The sequence below is a fragment of the Sapajus apella genome, unplaced genomic scaffold, assembly GCF_009761245.1.
Source record: "Sapajus apella isolate SASKATOON/1434 unplaced genomic scaffold, GSC_monkey_1.0 scaffold131, whole genome shotgun sequence".
Lineage (NCBI taxonomy): Eukaryota > Metazoa > Chordata > Mammalia > Primates > Cebidae > Sapajus > Sapajus apella.
The window spans coordinates 3,442,893-3,461,248 of record NW_022437071.1 but is presented as its reverse complement, the minus strand read 5'-3'; positions in this window follow the sequence as shown (position 1 = coordinate 3,461,248).

Sequence of the window (18,356 nt, the reverse complement as noted above, 5' to 3'; positions counted from 1 at the left end):
AAACATACCTGCTTGCAGATGATAGTGAGTAAGACACAGGTACGTAATGTTAGGCACTGGTGAGTGTTATGGAGGGAAAAAATGGCAAAATAAGTGAGGAAAGTGTTATTTGACTATGGCGATCAAAGGCGGCTTTATGAGGAAATTACTTTTTTTGGCAGAGACCTAATTTAAGTGAGAAGAAAAAAAAAAACGTGAATATCTGAGTGCTTAGTGTTTGGAGAACTACAGGGTCCCCGTGTGGTTGGAGCAGTGAAAAGGAAGAGAGTATCCCGGAGCAGATCTGCTAGATCTTATAGGTGGGGAAAGGAGGGCGACAGTAGCCACTGGAGGGATGTGAGATGATCTCATTTGCATTTCAGAAAGCTCACACTGGATGCTGTGGACTGAGACAGAGCTAGACCCGTGCAATCAACACTGACTTTCTTTGATAATCGCTCCTATATTTGTTTGCTGCGGATGCCATAATAAAGCACCACAAACCCAGTGGCTTAAATAGCAGAAACGTATGGTCTCATAGTTCTTGAGGGCAGAAATTGAAGATCAACATCCCTGCAGGGCCATGCCCCCTCCGAAGGCACTAGAGAAGGATCCGCTCCAAGGCTTTCTCCTGGTCTCTGTAGTTCTTGGCTGCTGCAGCAGCATAGCTGTAATCTTCACGTGGTATTCTCCCTGTGTGTGTTTCTGTGTCTAAAATTCTCCTTTTTATAAGGACACCAGTTACATTTAATTAGGGGCCCACCCTACACCAGCCTGACTGACATCACATCTGCAACCACCCCATTTCCAAATAAGGTCACATTTTGAGGTACCAGTGTTTAGCCCTTCAGCATATGCATTTGAAGGGGACACAATTAAATCTGTAACAGCTCTCTTTCTTATATTCTCATGTTATTAGAGTGCATGCTAAATGATACAAATGCTTCAGCAGAGATTACTCGGGGCAGGGTGCAGCATGGACAGAGGAGAGTGAGCCAGAGCGAGGCTATACTTAGGGACGGATGTGTTCACAGCCTGTCTCTATCCTGCTCAACCTCAAGGGGCGTAAAAAAGGCCGAACTTTTGTAGAAATTCAAGTAGATATTGATAGAAACAATGCCCTTTCCACCCATGTGTTTGTCACCTTCTCAGGCCATCAGCCCCAAATGAATTACCTTTTTATTTTTCTTCCTCACTCTGTGTGTCAGAATCACACATCTTCCCACCAGGAGAGGAAAGCTCCTAGGTACTTTTGTGTAGGTGAGCTCATTAGGAAAAAGCAACCCATTTAAGTGGAATAATGAAACACTTCTGGATTCTGTGCAAATTAGGCCTACATAATATGAAGAAGGGAGAAAAAAATGTGTTGTGATTTTATGGAGAGGTGGGAAATGCCCTCAGCATTTATTATGCTTAATGATGAGATATTGTTGCTAGGTGGTTTGAAGGATAAAGTTTACATTAATAGTCTGTGAGGCAATGAATCTACATTAGTGTGAAAAAAATTGTTTTCTTTATCTGTGTGCAGCCTATCTCGTCTACTCATTATGTGGTTTATTTTGCAATGTCTCTAAAATACTGGACATAATCCCATTTTTTAAGCTCCTGCCTCAAAGATTGAGTGGATATTTAGGAGGGGCATCCAGGAAAGGGGGAGTGGATAAGCCCTAAATTAGTAATTCTGGAATGATACACTGAACGTTGCACTATCAGTTGAAGCTGTCAGGCGAAAAGATCCAAATGAAAATCTGTTGTGTCCTCTTGGGACTTCTCAGCACAGCCCAAAACACAATTAAAATTGTGCAAGAGGCCTAAATTGAACTTTTATAATCATATGACTAGTTATTTTTACAACAATTAGCAGTTTCAAAGTTCTTAATATAAGTACATATAGTTTTTCCAAGATAATTTTGCAATACAACTATTGGGGTAGTGGAAAGAGTACAGGAATAAGAATAAGACAAACCAAGTTCTAGTTCTTGACTCTTCCACTAATGAGCCACGAGGCTCTGGGTGGAACCCCCAACCTCTCTGAGGCTCAGTTTTCTCATCTGTAGAATGAAGACCTCAAGCCCACTTCCAGTTCTAACATCCCATTATCCTGCATAAAGACATTCAATAAATATTTGGCCATGATGCATCTTCATGAAATCAAATTTGTAAATGGGACAGAGAACCGAGGCTCAAACAAAAATAGGTGGACAACTTTGAAGGGCATAAATCTTGCAGCATTCTCTTCTTAATATCTCTGCTGCTTTCGCCTGAGTCCCAGTCAACCTCATGTAGCCTAGATGATTGCAAGAGCCCCTAACTGCCACCCCTGCTTCCATTCTCCCCTTCCTCTAATCTTTTGATTATATTATTTAATTCCCTTTTTCAGAACTTTTTAACACCTCCCATTTATTTAATTCATGGCACAAGTGCTAGAAATACATGGTGAACAAAACAGACAATTCTCTGCTCTTATAGAGTCTACTTTATATTGGAAAGAACAGGGAGATAGACAATAAATGAATATACATGACATAATATCAGGAAGTGGTAAATACAATGAAAAAAATCAAAGCAAAGGAAGGAGATTGTATGAGGAATGTGCTACTTTAGATCTGCTGGTCAGGGAAAGCCTCTCTTGGTATAAGATGAGTTAGAGAGCTAATCTTGAACCAGATCATCCTGGTCCAGGATGACCTTGTAGCTCATCTTTCCATTATCTTGTAGGTAATGGAAAGGACTTAGGATTTTATGTTTTGGAAAACCAGTGGAGAATCTTAAGCAGTGGTATGGTTTGGATGTGGTTCATTGCAGCCATGACTCATGCAAAAGTTGAATTGCCGGTGTGGCTGTGTTTGAAGGTGGAACCTAGTGGCAGATGTTTTCATCATGGGCGTGGATCCCTCATGGATCCCTCATGAACAGAATAATGCCCTTCCTTGGTGGTGAGTGAGTTCTTGCTCTCTGGAGAATGCATTAGTTACCATGAGAGCAGGTTGTTAAAAAGAATCTGGCTTCCTCGATTTCATTCTCTTGCTTCCTTTCTCATATGTGTTCTCTGCCTAATCTTGGACTTTCCAGCCACCAGAATCATGAGCCAAATAAACGTCTTTTCTTTATCAATTACCCAGGTTCAGGGATTTTCTTCTAGCAACACAAAATGGACCAAGACAAGCAGGAAAGAGACATGATCAGATTTGCCTAATCAAAGAATCACTGTGGATTCTGGGTGGAAGTTTTACTAAAGGGAGACAGAAATGGAAGCAGAGAGACCATAAAAGTACTCTTATGTAATACAGGTGAAAAATGTTCGTGGTTCACATTAGCATGATATAAAGGGATGTGTAAGAAGTATTGGGATTTCAGATGTATTTTGAAGCTACTGCTGGCCTAGCTTGTGGCTTGAATGTAAAGTGACAATAGGAGAAAAAAATCATTACAGGAGGTGTCAACGTTATTGGCTTCAGCAACTCTGTGCATGGTGATCTGCACATGGTTAAGGATGAGCGGCTGATTTGGGAAGGAAAGTAAGAAATCAGTTATTCAGATCTAGACACATTAAGCTTAAGATGCTCATTAGATATTAAACAGATACTGGGTAGGCAGTTGGGTCTGAGTCTGGAGTTTGAGGAGAGGTTGGGGCGGGAGGAAAACATTTGGAAATGAGTAGCATATTTGAAGCCAGGAGACTAAATGATATCATCTTAGCAAATGAGTATATGAGAAGCAACAAGCTAACGGCTGAGCCTTGGGGCACTCCAGTATTTAGAGACTGGGTGGAAAAGAAGACTCCAGCAATAGGGACAAATCGCAGGAGATCATCTAAAACATTCCCCACCACACCTACTAGTCTGCTTGCACAAGTACCCTCCTCTGTTCTTGCTACATAAACTGGGCCTGTGTGCTTCTCCACAGCTCACCAGTTCACCTACCCACAGAATCCCATTTCTTCTCCTGTGCTAAAGGACATCGTTTCAGCAATGATACCCTCTCCATTACACAAATTCAGACTTCATTTATGTATCAGACCCTTCCATCAGGATACAGATCTCCTTCTTAAAGAACAAATACACAAAAAAGGAACGCTACTTTCCCTTATACCTACCTTCAGGTACTGCTCATTTTATGATCTCCTAGAAAGCAACACTCCTCAAAACAGCTGACCAAAGTTGCTACCATTCATTCCTCTTCTTCTATTCTCTTTTGAACCCACTCTAACCTGAACTTTTGACCTCAACACTCCACAAAACCTTCACCAAAATATTCCACATTGCCAAATCCAAAGGTCAACTCTCCAGCATTTAAATCACTGATCACTCTCTTCTTTCTTGAGATCATTGTTTCACTCTGTTCCCAAAACATCACTTGTTCTTGTTCCTTTTTCTATCTTACTAGGCTGCCTCTTCCTGGACTCCTTTAATTCACCCAACAATTATGTACTTCCTATTTTGCTCCAGGCATTGTTCTTGGCACTAGAGATACAAGCAGTGAACAATCCAAAGCCCTTCCTCTCATGGAGCATATCATCTTCTATTAGGTAGAAACAAACGAGGATGCCCTGGGATCCAGGTGAAGACAGTATTTCAAGAGGGCAGGGGTGTTCAGCAGGTTGAGGTCAAGTGAGATGAGGGCTGTGAATTAACCACTGCATTTGGCATTTAGGGGGTTGAGCAAAGCCTGACATTTTGAGTTTTAGTGAAGTAGAAATAAAAATCTGCTTGAAGTGGATTTAAGATAAAATGGCAAGTAAGGAAGAGGTTGTTGCACGTGTACTTACCCCCATTCAGGGCATTTTGAGATGGGGCTACTTGCTTTTCATTTTTTTTTTCCTGGAAAAAAATATTTTTACTACACTCTTCACTTTTGATGTCTTAGCTTACATGTCTCCCAGTGAGGTATTCTCTACCTCTCAGTCTCACTTGTTCTTACTTTGTCATTTCCTCTCATGGGCCGGTCTCAATTTTCCTTCACAGCACTGTCATGTTTATAATTATAGACTCCAGTGTTTGAAATGTGTTTATAATGTCTGTTCCACTATGTTTTAAATTCCATTAAGGCTGTTTGAAGCTCTGTGAGCTGAGTGCCTAGAGTGTTAGTGACACAATGTATTTCTTATTTAAATGAATGAATGAATGAATGAATGTATAACCAGCCCTTTTCCTCTGGAAACTCTGGTGCAAAGTGTGCCATATCACTTGGTTAAAATGAAACCACATTTCCCAGAATCCCATTTCCCAGAATCCCAGAGCACAGTTGGTGTGGGGGAAATTCGTACAAGGTTTAGAAAGTAGAAGTAAATCACTAGTCATCATGTTGGAAGATCTTGAAGTCAAATACGTGGAGAATAGACAGATTCCGAAGTGCCTAGGAGATCCAAACTTGTCACTTCTGTTCTGCATTTCTTGTCTAGCTCTTCTTTATGACTACTAGACCTGGCTTCAAAACCAGTTTCAAAACCAGATGTTTGACCATTCCCCAGAGGTGGAACTAATCAGGGGCCATAGTTTCCCCTATCCCTGTTAAGGACATTCCCTTTGCAGTCTCAGTAAATGCTCTGTTTTCCCTGCAAGCCTGCGTTTGTTCACGCTGCACCAGTGCTTCAGAAGGGCTGGATGGTGACTCTATCTCCCTTCCTCCAACTCTCCCTTCTGCATATGACTTTCCTAGTATTTGCCACAATTAGATACATGTAATTTGTAAAATAAATATCCACAGTCACAGTGGCTCTGGTTTCCTAACCAACCTTGGTTGTTGATATTGTTGCCTCTGGGCTTGGATATGTGGAATTCTCTTCTCCAGGCCTGAGTGCTTTCCCTGTGCGTTCTATGAAATTAGATCACATACTGTTTGATAGACTCTACATGAGCCGCATGAGTCATAGTCCCAGTGAGAGACACATGGCACGTCAGTAATGGAGAACTGAATGAAGAGATTGTCTACAGAGCCTAGAGCAGGGTTGAAGGTTAAGTGAAACCACTGAGGCTTGGTATGGCCTCCTGAGCCAGGAACAATGAATGACAAGAACCTAGTCCAAATAAACAAAGGGACTGAGCAATTTCAGGAACCGGGAATACTGGAGGAATCTATAAGAGAGGGCCTGAGATGAGGCAGGACCAACCCACAGCCCCAAAGAGAGAGATCTCGGGAATAAATACTTTCACTTCAGGGTCTCCCACCCTCCCATCCCTGCCAAGTCCTCCCATTGCCCAAACTCAATCATAAGTCAGAGGCCAAGGGACTATGGTTGGCACAGTCCCTGAAGATCAGCCCCCTGGGGCCTGCAGCAGGGGGATGGAACAGAGTGAATGTAGGGGCAAACAGGGAATGTTTGCCAGGCTGTCGCATTCAGATTAAAGTGAGAGTAAACTAGTGCTCTTTCTCCAGCTGCAAACACCATGTTATTAGGGATCTCCTTCCTGCCACAGATATGCATGTCTAGTTCTTTATCTGGTGCACATTAAAGTTAGAAAGATAATAAATGTTCATTCAGGTGGAAATCATTCAGCTCAAATGTATTTTTGTCTTTTTTTGAGAATTATGAAGGCATAGATTTTTAATTTAGCTGCAGTGACCTATGCATCAAAACTTACGGGCCTGTTTTGGGATTTCTACATTTGGGATTGCCAAGAAAAAAAAAAGTCATAATTTTATTGTCATTAGGAAAATTAATTGAGAAGCACAAAATCCTTGATGATGGCTTCACAGTGACTCAGATGAATTTAATTGGATGTTGCCTCATCATCATCCAACATTAGAGGTTTCGTTGAATGTCACAGTATTCCAAATACCAAATGATCTGACTGAGCAAAACAATTCAAATCATTTTAATCAGAGAAATGACATTCAATAATCACAAAAAAGTCTATGTGGAATGACTTACGCTGGGAATTGACAGGGATTTCCTTCTAACAGTGGGGCACACGGCAGAGGGCTGTCTCCTTGCCCATCTGCTGGCAATAGCAGGCTGGGATTTCCTGTGGCTGAAAGAAGGATCTCTGGATTCTGTCACTAGCAATGGTAGGCCACTGCTCCACCATTAAACCTCTGGGATAATTTATTTGTCCTTGATGATACTACTTGGTTACTCTCTTCTCATGCCAGGTTTTAGTATCTTCTGTCTGTTTGCCTTTTTTTTTTTTTTTGGCTTTATGCCACTGAATAAAATTCTTACTCACATCCAGGTCCATCATTGTTTTCTTTCATCTTCACATCTTTATTTGATGAATGAATCTATTAGATGAATCCCAGTAAAGAGCAATTAGTTCTCAAAATTTCTACCAAGGTTTACCTACTGCAGCGAAAAGTGAACTTGTACTTCTGGGATTTGTGGGAAGGAAGAGAAGACAGGGGCATCCCATTTTAAACTGGAAATCTTCTAAGTCTAATGTTTCATCAATCAAATGTGTGTGGATTTTTAATTCTGTGTCACAACATCATAAAATGTAAACATAATAGTTTTCTGTGAATCTGAAAAAATTGCAGTTCCATGAAGATGGGCCATATTTTTCCGTGGCCTCACACAGCCTAGCACCAGCTCACTCCCATGGAATGTTATCTGAGAAGGACAAATTTTTGCCTATCAGATGAGCACATACCACTCCCCATATTACGTATATGAGGGTATCAGCTGTGGGAAACAAGCTTTCTGGAAGAAAATTTATCAAGACCAGTCAAACATTCATGTACTCTGACCCTGAAATTAATCAGTGAAATTTACCCTAGATGTGCACAAAGACAGAGCCATGAGAGTGTTTGTCACAGGGGCAAGGTATAAGTGTGAAAGTCAGAAAGAACATAAATGTCCAACAGTAATGAACTTGAATAAATGATGGTGCATCCAAAAAAGGACTATTGTACATTTCCCCCCTTTCTCTTCCTAACAGTATCCAGATTTTGTTAGTATTCTCCTCCACTACTCCCAACCCATATACTCCGGTGGATGAACACACCCTCTGCTCAAGGAATAAGCCCTGATCAGTTTCAGCCAATCAGGATAAGCCTGTTCTTTGCATTACAGTCATTGGTTACAAGCCCAAATGAATAAGTACAATGTTTTCTTTCTAAAGCTTCCTACTAGAATTGACTTTCTCACTACCTCTATTCTACCATCTTTGGGTTCCTAGGACTAGAAGATTAAATATTGTATTTAGTATGTTCAAGACTCCTTGAGACCAGGTTTCTCCCATTAAGTTCTCCCAGTTGAATACAGTCATGTGAGGCTTGGAAGCTGGCAGGAAGGTGGACCCATCTTACTATGATAATGTAGACAGATTTGAGTGCTGGCAGTTGTCAGCGTCCCTGAACCTGTTTCCTCACCTGTAAGGCAGGGGGGACACTGAACACCTTGCATGGAAATGTGGTAGATGCCTTTATGCCCTCCTTTTCAATATTTCTTATGTGGACATTGCGATGGAACTGTCACTCACCAGAGTGGTCTGAGAATTCTTGGATACAGATGACTATGGTCATAACTCTATTGTGCCCAGAATCGGGGGTGTGTTTAAGGATGTAAGCAAAGTGGGTCACTGCATTCAGGGCAGGAAAGATCTGCTCAGACCCTGTGTTTTCCACACCATGACTATGGCTTCTTTATAAACATATACTGGGCCAGCCTGAAAAAATTCCAGACAATAGAGATTTGCTTTTTCCACAAGAGAAACTGAATAGGATCTCAGGGAGAAGAGAGTTGTTCTTGGCTCTGATACTTTCTAATTGACCCTGGGTAAATAAATTCACCCCTGAGGACCCTTGTTAGTTCATCAGAAGAAAGGTTTGAAATAAGCTCTTTCCATTTAGCAGCTTCATGTATTAGTAAGGCAAAATCATTCAAAGTTTTTATGCAAACTCAATCTTTGTGTAACTGAAGGTCATCCTTGAAATACCTTTATTTCATATATATTGTTTAAAACATGCCCTTTAATAAATCTGTCCCAGAGTATAAAACATTAAAAAAAAAACAGTAAAGTGTATTTCACAGAATAGCAAGGTCCAGGGTGTATTACAAATTGACACCTAGGAAAATTACTGATATTGTATATTACTTTACCCACAAATGGGCAATTTCATGCGACTGAACCTAGTAAAATTATTAAACTACTTTTTAAATGTGTTTGCCTTTCCCTAATCAGCATCAGCAGATTAGGGAAAAAAATAACAGTCACGCCAAAGGCTGTGAGTTTTAAGTGAAAGGGCATAGTAATTTGGGGGATTCATATTGGAGAATCATGTTTTCCTTTGACTTCATATGCTGATGCCAAAATATTTTGAGTTATTTTACTTTTTCCAGGGTGGGGAGTATGGTGGAAGAGAGAAAGTTACAACCATATTTCAATTTCTGTGAAATACAGAAAGGTATCTGAATACTCTCTTGTCCTCTAGAAAGCTCTCCCCATTCATTCTCTCCTGCACACCAGTGCCTAAAACGTGCTCAACCTGAGCTTTGTGATAACCCATCATTCCCTGCTTTCCCAGGCATCCTCGTGGTGGCAATCACCACAGGCTCCTGGGTGCTATGGGAAACTTATTTCCTTTTGTCTTTTTAATCCAATTCTTTGGCAGAGTGGGCCTAGATCCCATGTGTATGTCAATAATGCTGGTAATATTACAATGGCAAACACCACGTAGCATTTATTATGTGCAAGGTACCAGTTGAAGAGTTTTGTACATATTAAATCATTTCATCTTTACTTTCCTATGAGGGCTATACTATTACAACCCGCTTAACAGATGAGGAGGCTGAGGCACAGAAAGTTCTCTTTACTTGCTCTGGAACAGAACTAGCGAGGTCTGTGACCTCATTCTCTGCTACATTTCTGATTGGTCTCCTAAGCACATCATTAGCATGTCAGTGCTGCAGGCACAATTCCAGAGTTTCAGGAAAGAGTAACTGCTATCTACAATCACAATTTATCTTATGATGAATACATTCACCATTCATTCCCTTTGTATCTGTGTAGGGATGGAGGTACAGGCCTTGTATTGTAGCAGCTTAGAATTTCCAGGTGAAGGGCAGACAGTGTAGTTTCTACAAGTAACTTACCTCTCTGAGGTTCTGACACGTCCCTATAGATGCTCCCCAACTTGAAACTCTGCCAAAGATATTGATGAGGAACAGAAAGTACTTGAACCATTTTTATTGCTTTTCAAGGTTTAGATTAATAAGAAAATACGCTATTTACTAAGTTTTAGTAAAATTACTTCATTTATTCTTATTTACCTAGTGCACTACTTGTGTATCTCCTCTAGGTGAAATAATTTTCAAACCAGAAACCTACAGTAATTTTCAATTCAAATGCATGTTGTTGTCTTCAGAGCACTCCCTTGAGAAGCTCTATTTCCATTTCACTGATGCTGCTTTTTTTTCTGAAGGGGTTGAAAATCCTGATGATTGGTCTTCTGAGCTGGTTCACAGCCAGAGAAACCAAGCTGGTTTTTGATAGACGCTCCTTGTCCTATCACGGGACGTATGAGAACAGCAAGTGAGGCGCTGTTCAAGGCTGCCTTAGGAATTCAACTGGAACTCTTATCCCACGGGTCCTTCAAGAGGGGACAACTCATTCCAAATTGAGACATTAAAGTTTTAACCACCCCAGGGGCTGTCATGAGAACTTGCAGGTGGATGATGGAGTGTCTGTAGAACTTGGCTGTTTTCCTCGGATGCACTTTTGAGTCTGAGAAATTTGTGCGTCTTTTCCCTTAGCAAGCAAGTTATTTTAAGAAGGGAATATGCACTCACCCATTTAGCATTGTAGACTAAAGTTAAAACTTTTGTCTTTCAGCAGGTTGGGGTTTTGTATTTTTTTTTCCTTTTTATTCATAGGGTAACATCTGTTCCCAATTTACCCACAGAAGTCGCCTTAGGGACTTGTTGGGCTTGGGTATTCTATCTTTGAGTCAACAGTGATTTCACCACTCTAAGAAGGCCTGAAGGGACATTATTCGATGATGTCCTTGGTGGCTCAGGCACAATGATTTGAAAACATGCCCACAGTTATCCCTTTGCCTTCTCTATCCAGACTAGAGTCCTTACATAGCCCCATCTGTAGCTCTTGGCTCCGTGTTACAGAAGGACAGATTCCTAGCAGATGGTTCATCAGAGGACCTGGCACATGGTTTGGCCAAGAAAACCTTATCTAATACCTCTGAGTTTGGGGAGCTTTAGAGTGAAGAGTTGCTCCAAGGCTTCTGCACAACCAGGAATGTTTTGCTTATTAGGTTTTTTAAAAGATGCTCAGAATAAATATCTAGACAGCAGCAGTTCTGGAGATCTGGCACCACAGATGGCACCAAACTAATGTAACACCCCTTACACCAGTTTTACGACATCTATGAAATTTGGGATAGGACCAGAGTCTTGGGCTTGAAAGAAATGGGGCTAATCCTAAAAGATTTCAACCATTTTTACAAGCAATATTTTAATTTAAAAAAATGCAATTCTGATCAGCATGAAGTGTCTTGGGTGTCTACTAGAATGCTTAGAATTAATATGTTGAAACCTACTCCTTCCACAGTCTTCTCATTTCAGTTAATAGCAGCTCCATCTTTCCCTTTGCTCAGGCCAAACCCATTGGAATACTTCTTGATTCCTCTCTTTTAGATGGAACATCTAGTCCATCAGTAAGTCTTGTCAACTCTACCTTCAAAATATGTACCTCATTCAACATCCCTGCTACCACTCTGGTTGGAATTGCCATTATCTTTCAACCAGATTATGGTAATAGCCTCTTATATGGCGTTTTACCTCCTACCTTTTTTCCTGTTCAGCCTATTCTCAAGAGAGCCATCTGAATGAGAGTGCTAAAATCTATGTCCCACTGTCACTCTTCAGCTGAAAGCCCCACCGTGACCTCCTATTGCCCTCATTGTGAAAGTTCCACAGGCCTGCAAGGCCCTGGGTAATGAAACCCTCGTGTCTCTTTTCTCTCTGCAGTGATCTCCCACTGGTTCATCTACTCCAGCTACATTGGCCCCCTTTTGGTCCATCAGCTCACAAGGCATCAAGGTATATACCTAATATTGTTTGGCTGTGTTGTTACCCAAATCTCCTCTTGAATTGTATTCCCATAATTTCCATTTGTTATGGAGGGACCTGGTGGGAGAGAATTTTAACCATGGGGATGGTTTCCCCCATACTGTGGGAAATAAAGAAGCCTAGTGAGATCTGATGGGTTTATCAGGGGTTTCCACTTTTGCATCTTCCTCATTTTCTCTTGCCACCACCATGTAAGAAGTGCCTTTCACCTCCTGCCATGATTCTGAGGCCTCCCCAGCCATGTGGAACTGTAAGTCAGATTAAACCTCTTTTCCTTCCCAGCCTTGGGTATGTCTTTATCAGCAGCATGAAAATGGATGAACACAATACCCATCTGGGACCTTGAACTTTCTGTTCCATTTGCGGGAGCACTAGTCCCCCAGATATCCACCTAATGTCTCCTGTCTCTCTTCCTCCTGTTCTTCCTCCTTCTCCTTATTCTCCCTCTTTGTATCATTTATCAAATGTTATCTTTGATCTTCCGGGACAACCCCAAACCTCTTATCATATACTTCCTTTTTCACATTTGATGTTTTTCTATAGCGTTTATTACCTTCAAGTATACTACATTAAATATACTATGTTAAATTATATTAAATATACTATATATACAAATATACTATATACTATGTACATAGACATACACACACATATATATTTCCTCTTATTTGTTTTTTTATATTCTGTCTCTCTTCACTATAATGTCACACCTTGGGGCAGAGAGTTTTGTTCCTTAAAAAATTTATTCTTGTTTCTGTATCACCAGCACCAGAAATAGAAATTGAGACAAAGTAGGCCGTCAAAAAACATTTTTTGAATAAATGAATCACATATTTTGTAAATATGTGCTGGGTACTATGCTAATTGCTAGACACACACTGGTGAACAAAATAGGCAAAGTTTCATGACCTCTTGAATCTTAAAATCTAATGAGAATGGAATATGGTCATTTTACAATTAATGAATTGGACATAGAAGTAAGAAAGAGTTGAAGCATTTGAGGAACGGAAACATGTTGAATTGAGCTGAGAGTAAGGTTTGAGAAATAGCATTGTGAGACAGATATCAAGCCCTGTTTAGGCTTGAGGTGTCAGCCTAATCATGGGAAGCCACCGAAGGAATTTAAGCTGGTGAGTGACATTGTCCCATGTGCATTTTGTAAAGTACCCTCTGGCTGCAGTGCGAGAAGTGAGAAAGGATGAGAAGAGGTCAAGAGTGGATGCCCGATGATGGGATAGGAGGTGACTGCTGTAGTGCAGGTGAGAGATGGCAAGCACAGATGGGGCAGTCTGCATTAGAGAGAGGAATGTGAACTTAGAACTTGTTTGAATAGGATTGGGTGGACCTGAGGAATCAGGCGGTGAGAAGGTCAGAGATGAACCCCAGGGTTCTCCTTGAACAACAGCTGTATGCCATTTCCTGAGAGGCATACTACAGTAAATGAGGTTTGGGATGCAGAGTGTTGAGAGTGAGAACGGGAAGAAGGTCATGAGTCAGCTTTTGACACATCAAGTGTGACACATACACATACAGCATCCCTGCGATGACATCCTCCTTAGGAGAAATTCTGAGTAGGAGCGATGAAGAGTCATTAGTTTGCAGATAGATGGTGATCCAAGTCATCAGGATGGATGAGATCACAAGGAGTGAATTAGAATGAACAAGGAAGGAGGTCTGGAACAGACATTGCCTGACTCCAAATTTTCAAGGCCTGATGGCACAGGCAGAAAAAGTCCACCATGGAGGAAGGAGACAAATAGTGTGTCATTAACAGATCAAGTAAGATGGGGCCTAAAGATAAACTTTGGAATTAGCAACATGGAAGCTATTGGTGAGAGTAATTTCAGGGGAGCTTTGAGGTCATAAGACAGATGGGACAATGATGAGAGCAGAAGGGAAGGTGAAGAAATGGAAGCAGACGGTAGACACTCTTTGATAAATTCATTTGTAAAAGGGGAAATTGGAAACTGTCAGAGCAAAAAATGGTGCCCAGAAGAGTACATTATTTTTAAGGCAACTGTAACTTAAGTGGGTTAATTATGTTTGGAGGAGGCAGTGGTCACAGAGTAGCTGCATACATTTTGGCAGCCATATAAGGATCAGAAGGGAAGTGTTTCATCAAGATGAATGGCTGAGGCTTAAGGAGAGAGTGAGTTTGGCACATCTGAGAAACTGAAAGATCAATGTAGTCAAAGCTAAGTGGCGAAGGAATGGGGGTAACCTTGGGGAATAGGCTGCTCATGGAGTATCCTCATGGCCATGGCAAGAAGTCTGTATTTTATTTTATTTATTAATTATTTCAATAGCTTTAAGGGTACAAGTGGTTTTGGGTTATACAGATGAATAAATTGTAGAGTTGAAGTCTGGGATTTTAGTGTACCTATGACCTGAGTAGTGCACATTGTACCTAACAGGAGATTTTTTAAATCTCTCACCTCCATTCCCACCTTTCCCCCTTCTAAGTCTCCACAGTCCATTATACCACTCTGTATGCCTTCTGCATACCCAGAGCTTAGCTCCCAGTTATAAGGGAGAGCATGCTGTGTTTGGTTTTCTGTTCCTGAGTTACTTCATGGAAGATAATGTCCTCCAGATTTTAAATATGACACTATGCCATGAGATGGCTTCAGCCAGGAATTTATGATATAAACGTATTGGAATGAATGTAGGGCATGCCCAGGTGAGAGAAAGCAGCCATTCCTTGTCCTGCCTTAGAACAAAGTCCATGCTGCCTTCTGATCTGCTGTACTGCCTTCTATTCTAATTGTAGTTCTTTACGGTGCTCAGAGATTCTCTATACCACACTTAGAAAGAGATGAGAGACAGGATATAGACCACATCACCCTGAAAAGGTAAAGGGAGCACACCATCCTTGAGATGGTGGCCTATGAGCTCACACAGAAAAATGTTGCTGGTAACATGAGTCAGCTCATGTCTTTCCCCTTCTCAACTAGAGATACTAGAGCCCCTAGTATCTCTGTCTCACTGACTGTGAAAGTCAAGGTCCTCATTTTGATGCATGAAGCCCAATGTCAACTGGCCCCACTCAGATCTCATCTCCTTCTGCTTCTCCCTTTGAGCCATGCTTGCCAGGCAAGCTCTTGCTGCCAAGACTTTGAACCTGCATTTTCCTTTGCCTGGAATGCTCTTCCCCCAAATATCCCCCTGGTCCTCTCCCTCCTCTTATAATGACCTTTACTTAAATGTCACCTTGTCAGTGAGGCCTTCCCTGGATACCATATCTAAATTTTCAATACCTTCAACATGCGGTAGCAATTCGTTACTATATGACATTCTGTAATTTGACTTATTCTTGCTATTGTCATCTTCTCCACCAAAATTAAAGCTCCAGAAGGCAGATGGTTTGGTCTTGTTGAATCTCTAGCATCTAAGACAAGTGAGCAAGAGTCAGTTGTGTTTGAACATGTTAGGAAGGAGACAGTGATAAGGCAGTAGCTGTATTGGTCACTCTTGCACATAGTAGGGGGGAAAACAGTAGACATTCAGTAATCAATTATTGAGCGAATGAATGTGTAATGGTGGGTCTTAGGTGGGAAAAAGAACACCTTTTCCATTTTGACAGGATGGGAGCAAGAAGAATGGGTGCTTGCAGATTTGTGACAACGATTTGAGGCTGTTCCTAGCTGATGGGAACAGCCCACTTTTTTTGGAAAGTGGCAAGTGAAGGTGGAAGTATGGGTAGCAGTAAGAGGTAAAGAGCAGGCAGGGAGGGGCCTTGCAGTGGTTATCACGGAGAACAGAAGAGTGAGCTTACTACAGAAACAGTGCAATGTTAACGGGAAGTGCTGAGGATGAAGCTGAGTCAGGTGACCAGGAGATCACAGAGAAGCCAGTGAGCTGGCTGAATGATGTCTGCCGTCAGCAGTCAGTAGGCCAAGTGCAGTCATGGAGAATGGAGAAGGAAGGCAGCTGAAATTTTCCAGCTGTTGTGAAGATTAGATAAGTGACTTGCCCTATTGGAAAGAAAGTAGTTGAGGACGTGGACCCTGAATCCGAGCTGGATTGGTAGGAGGTAAACACAGAAGGTGAATGGACTGGGGGCTGGTAGAACAGTGATGGACTGAAGTCATGGCTGTCCCACCAGTGAGAGCACAGCTTTGTCTGCTCACTTTATCAGAAGGGTTTGTTTTTTATCCCTGCCATCCCCGAGGTTGGAAGAGGAAGCTGCTTTCTTCAAACATGATGCAACATTTTGCTGTATTCCTTCCGTCATGTCTTCCTAGTAGGCACAGATTAGGAATAGGAATTGAGTAAAATGGAAAACTCTAGGGTAACTTCTGTGATTGGAGATTTGATAATTAGAGGTAGATATCAAAAAGGCGGGAAATACAGGAATGGAGCAGGGTTTGGGGGAGTGGATAGTGAATTCAGTCTTTAACATGTAAAGATGCTTATGTGATACACAGATGGAGATGATCAGTAAATCATTGGATCTATGGGTCTGGAGTACAATGGCGTAGCTGTGGGTTGAAGATGCACATTTTTAAATTATGCATATGTGGGTAGTGATTGTAATCAAGGGAAGGAATATGGAGAGTGAGTAGGGAGACAGGGCCAGCACATGCCATAGGGAGCAGTGTATTTATGGGGCATATAGAAGAACATCCAGCCAGGGAGATGGAAAGGAAACCAGAGAGGTAGGAAGAAACTGGGAATAGTATTGCAAAGGCCAAGGGAGGAAAATTTTGAGACCAAGGGAAGAGTCTACAAGGGCTGTGGATACAGAGGGTCAGGTCACATGAGAAAAGAGACCCCAGCACCCCTTTATGAGAGGACCCAGAGGCAGGGACCACCGAGTGCTCTAGGGACAGCAGCCTTAGAGGGAACACCGGTTGGAAACAGTGGGGAAGTTCTCTGAATTTCACCTCAAGGCTCGAGACCCCCTTCAATTTTCATAAGTCAGATGAAGAGGTTGGACTGGACCACTGTTAAGTTCCTCCTGGTTCTAAAATCATGACTCCAGGATCTTTTACAGGAGAGAGAGCCAACAACAAAAGATTGCCCTCCCCCCAGGTATATGTCTTAAAGTTGGCTCATGAAAGAAGCCACATAAACAGCCTGAAGTCTTGATCTCACCAGAAGTGTTTTCTGTAAAGCACAGGACTATAAATATACCAACTGGATGGAGGCGTGTGTTAGATCCACACCCCAGTATGCTGCCCTCTGCCCCAGGAAGTGCTGGACCCCAGGAGGGCTTTCTGAGCCTTCACACCATCACAAGGCGCTGTCACGTGGAGCACTGAGCTGCTGGATGCAGCTGGAGGAGGCTGGAGGACTGCTTGTTCAAAAATTTGTTGAAAATATTCAGGCAGTTGGTGGCAGCTGGAATCGATGACCTTGTGGTTATTTTCAACCCAACGATTCATGTATCCTCTGAGGGAGGCTTCATTCCTGTTACTAATTTTGTCACGTTTCCCATGGGGATTCTGTTGCAAAGTATTTCTGCTCTGATCTCTCAGGGGTCCCTTTCCTGCTTGGAGATCCTCCTTGCAGTGCTAGGAGAAGTGAGGCCCCCGACCTTGATGTGCCGGTTGAGATAAGCCTCTCCCCCTGGGGTAGGGTGTTGGACCCTTTCCTTCCCCAAGGATGGGCTCCATGTCTCTTTTCACCATGGAGTGAAAAGAGTCTGGGACGGGACCTCCAAAAGTGGCAGCACAGGGTGGACCCAGGGTGTAGTTTGAGAGGAGGCGTCTGCCTCCTGCCAAGGTCCTTCACACTTGCTTCAGCCTCAAGCATGCCTTGAGCTGACTGAGGCCTCCTCCTAGGGTCTTCTTCCCACAGATTTCCTCACGCCTCATTCCTCCTTTTCATTCAGGGCTCTGTGCGTACAACGGCTCTCAGAGAAGCCTCCCCTGATTCTCCTATCTAAAACAGCACCCCTGGTACGCTCTATACCCATACATTCCTCTATTTTTTTTTCCTACTGAGCTTTTATCACTCCCTGGTTTATTATATACTAGCTTCTTCACTAATACAGCTCTGGCTTCACCAATTAGCACATGAGATCCTGAGAAGAGGCAGCTTGCCTGCTTTGTTCACCGGAGCATTCCCAGTGCCTGGGGCATGCAGAGTAGATGCTCAGTAGATATCCGTTTGTTAAAATAAATAATGAATGATCTGCACAAATAATTTCCAAATTACAGTGAGTCATCACTTAACATCATCAATAGGTTCCTGGAAACTGCAACTTTAAGTGAAATGATGTAAACAAAACATTTTTTTCCTCATCATTATAACAAAATGACATTGAAGGAAAGGAAGTTATTGGAGGACCTGCTGTAGGTTGTCATTTCATTTCAACTCTCGGTTTCTAAGAATCTATTGACAATGTTAA